The sequence below is a fragment of the Rhagoletis pomonella genome, unplaced genomic scaffold (genome assembly GCF_013731165.1).
Source record: "Rhagoletis pomonella isolate Grant_MI unplaced genomic scaffold, Rhpom_1.0 Rhpom_scaffold_00002, whole genome shotgun sequence".
In the NCBI taxonomy this organism is placed as follows: domain Eukaryota; kingdom Metazoa; phylum Arthropoda; class Insecta; order Diptera; family Tephritidae; genus Rhagoletis; species Rhagoletis pomonella.
Window position 1 is genome coordinate 74929174 of NW_023458556.1, and position 4563 is coordinate 74933736.

A 4563-nucleotide genomic window follows, 5' to 3' on the forward strand; every position below is an offset into this window, starting at 1 on the left:
CCTTCGCATAATGACAGTGACTCTCCAGCTGAGATTACTTTAAGATTACAGTAAGCGCCAACGTCCACGTAAGTTTTTTGATTACTTTACCGGATATAGAGCCACTTCTGCCGTTTGTATTTACACAGATTATCCTGAAGCTTATTCAGAAATTGCTGGTAGAGGTGATGCTGATAAATGGATGGAAGCAGTTAAAGATGAGCTAAAGTCTATGAATAAAAACAAGGTCTGGGATATAATATATCCTCCGGAAGGCAGAAAGTTACTGAAGTCAAAATGGGTATTTCGGGTAAAAGAGGACGAAAATGGTGTTCCAAAGCGTTACAAGGCACGTCTAGTGGTAAAGGGATTCCTACAAAAAGAAGGAATTGATTACAGCGAAACCTATGCTCCCGTGGCCAAACTTACGACTATCAGAGTTGTTCTGGCAGTTGGTGTACATGAACATCTATTATTTCATCAACTTGATGTAAAAACTGCTTTTTTACATGGTGATTTAGAAGAAGAGTTGTATATGGCAATACCAGAAGGGGTTGAAGTGGAATCAGGTAAAGCCTGCAAACTTAGAAAATCTATTTATGGATTAAAGCAAGCCCCAAGATGTTGGAATCAGAAGTTTAACAAATATTTACTTCAACTTGGTTTTACAAGATCAAACGGGGCACCGAAATTGCGCATATGGAAACTGGGCATTTAGACATTATTTCGGTTTCAACCGAAACTGTGCATGTATGCTTTATGTATTTCGGTTTTTGCCATATGCATTATTTCGGTTTTCAACCGAAACTGTGTATGTATGCATTACTTCGGTTTTTGTAATATGCATTATTTCGGTTTTCTAACGAAAGTGTGCATATGGATAATTTCGTTTTTTCTAATATGAATTATTAACTTCTACTTAGTAAGGGTTATAATCCCTAAGCGCGGCCGAAGGCCGCCTACGCAGAAAGAAGTTCTGCGCAAAAATACTTCCGGTCCCCTTTTCCGGCAACACAGAAAGGAGAATTCTACTTAGTAAGGGTTATAATCCCTAAGCGCGGCCGAAGGCCGCCTACGCAGAAAGAAGTTCTGCTCAAAAATAATTCCGGTCCCCTTTTCCGGCAACACAGAAAGGAGAATTATACTTAGTAAGAGTTATAATCCCTAAGCGCGGCCGAAGGCCGCCTACGCAGAAAGAAGTTCTGCGCAAAAATACTTCCGGCCCCCTTTTCCGGCAACACAGAAAGGAGAATTCTATTAGTAAGGGTTATAATCCCTAAGCGCGGCGAAGGCCGCCTACGCAGAAAAAAGTTCTGCGCAAAAATACTTCCGCCCTGCTTTTCCGGCAACACAGAAAGGAGAGTTCTACTTAGTAAGGGTTATAATCCCTACTCAGAAAGAAGTTTGTTTTCATGTATGTACTATTTCGGTTTTTGTCATATGCATTACTTCGGTTTTGAGTCGAAACTGTGCATGTATGCATTACTTCGGTTCTTGTCATATGCATTATTTCGGTTTTGAACCGAAACTGTGCATGTATGCATTACTTCGTTTTTCTCATATGCGTTATTTCGGTTTTCAAACGAAAGTGTGCATGTATGCATTATTTCGGTTTTTTCACATGCATTATTTCGGTTTCTTTCATATGCATTATTTCGGTTTTCAAACGAAAGAGTGCATATGCATAATTTCGGTTTTTCTAATATGCATTATTGCGGTTTTCAACCGAAACTGTGCATATATGCATTATTTCGGTTTTTTTCATATGCATTATTTCGGTTTTCAACCGAAACTGTGCATATATGCATTATTTCGGTTTTTTTCATATGCATTATTTCGTATGCACAGTTTCAATATGCACAATTTCAGGGTGCCGATCAAACCATGATTATTGCCTATACACAAAATTTACTTGTGATTGTTACTTAATCGTTATTATGTATGTTGATGATTTGCTTATTGCTGGAAAACAAGTTTCCTCAATTACTTGGTTGAAAAGTATCTTAAGTGAAAAATTCGAAATGTCCGATTGTGGTGAATTGAAATATTTTCTTGGCATTAAAATTGAGAATTTTAGTAATCATATTTAATTATCACAAGAAGCCAGTATTGATAAAGTACTGTTTCAGTTTGGTATGGCAGACTGCAATCCTGTGAGAAGTCCAATGTAAAAAGGTTTGCAACTACAACAGAAGAAAGAACCAGTTAATCTCAATAAGCCTTACAAAGAAAGGTTGGGAAGCCTAATGTATATTATGCTTTGTGTAAGACCTGCCATCTGTTATCCTGTTGGATATATGGGCAGATATCAACAGAACCCAACTGAAGATCACTGGCAATGTCTTAAAAGGACTTTAAGACATCTTAAAGGAACAAAACAAAAGAAAATAGTCTTCAAGGAAACTTCAGATAAACCTCTTATCGGATTTGTGGATGCAGATTGGGCAAGCGATGCAACAGATCGCAAATCAGTAAGTGGTTTTATATGCCAAGTTTATGGGTGTACTGTTTCATGGTCGAGCAAGAAGCAAGTAACTGTTGCTCTTTCCTCAAGTGAATCGGAGTATGTTGCCCTAAGTGCAGCTGTAGCAGAAGCAATTTGGTTACTTGGTTTGCTTAAAGATCTTCAACAAACAAACAATCAGCCAGTTGAAATATTTGAAGACAACAGAGGTTGTATTGGAATGGCGAACACATTTGATTCAAGAAAGGCGAAACATATTGACATCAAGCATCATTTTATCAGAGATGAAGTTGCAAAAGCCACAGTAAAGCTGACTCCAATTCATACAGAAGACCAACTTGCAGATATATGCACTAAGGCTCTAGATGCAACTAGTTTTAAGAAATTTGGTTTTAAGCTAGAATCGCAAGATTGAGAAGGGGTGTAGAATTTATAGCAATCTTGGTTTGTAAAACGTTTGTTGGTATAGATCTTAATGAAAATGCACACCAAATTGCTCAGATTGATGAGGAAACCCGACTTAGCCATACCGCATTAACTTGCTTTGTTTGCACAGGAAAATTCCAGCATAAATTAATTAATCACCAAACCTACTTGATCAAATTAAGAGTTAATGATTAAAAATTATTTTTTTTAATCGCGGTTACGATTAACTGTTTAGTCAGATTAAAATTAATCATGATTAACTGTAATCAGATTGAATTTAATCGAATTAACTAATTGATTAAAAAATCAATCGATTAATACCAACACTGATTTCACATACATATCTCTATACCAAGTTCCAGTTCTCTCCCACAAATGCTTCCAGAGATATGCATGTAATATGAAAATTCCAATTTGTATGGGAGGGGCCTTGAGTTATCGGAATTACTTTCAGTGTAAGACCATCCTTGCGAAATCCGTAGTAAGTGTACCAAATTTCGTTCTGAACGGGAAACCGGTTAAGGAAGTAGCCTATTTTTCAATACAGGCCATAAACCATCTGTGAGCAAAATTTGGTTTTCAAACAGGTGGCAATTCTTAAAAAAGTAGCCTATATTCCAATCTAGGTCATAAGCTATCTGTGTGCAAACTTTCATGCAATTCAGTTCAGTCATTTCCGCGTATTAATTTAATTAAACTTTTCTAACAGATGGCAACTCTTAAAATAGTAGCCTATTTTCCAAAGTAGGTCATAAGCTATCTCTGTGCAAAATTTCATGCAAATATGTTCAGTCGTTTCCGCGTATTAATTTAACTAAACTTTTTTAACAGGTGGCAACTCTTCCAAGAAATTAGCCTATTTTCCACTGTAGGTCATAAGCTATCTGCTTGCAAAATTTCATGCAAATCCGTTAAGACGTTTCCGCGTATTAATTTATTTAAACTTTGTTAGCAGGTGGCAACTCTTAAAAAAAGTAGCCTATTTTCCAACCTACGCCATAAACTATTTGTGTGAAAACTTCCTTGCAAATCAGTTCACCCATTTCCGCGTATTAATTAAATTAAACATTTCTAACAGGTGGCAACTCTTAAAAAAGTAGCCTATTTTCCAATCTAGGTCATAAGCTATCTGTGTGCAAATTTTCATGCAAATCCGTTCAGTCGTTCCCGCATATTAAATAAATTGAACTTTTTTAGCAGGTGACAACTCTTAAAAACGAACAGCCTATTAACCAATCTGGCCCATAAGCTATCTGCGTACAAAATTTCATGCAAATCCGTTCAGTCGTTTCCGCGTGATGATTTCCCAAACATCCAAACATACAAATTTTCACATCTACCACATATTTGTGAAAGTATGTATGTGCCAGGGTGCAGTCTAAACGGACGAACAGAATTGAACAAAATTTTGACAGAGTAGTGCCATGACACCTGGGCCTATAATAAAAATTTGGGATCCGACAAGGGGGCGTGGCACCTCCCATAGGGGTGAAATATTTAATCAGCCATAACTTCCAGACCATAAGTCACATGAACTTGAAACTTGGTACGCAGACTTGTCAATGGTAGATGCTTATAGGTAGGTATATATAAACGAGTTTGTAAAAGGGGGCGTAGCACATCCCATAGGCGTGGAATTTTTTATCAGCTATAACTTCGGAACCATAAGTCACACGAACTTGAAATTTGGTATG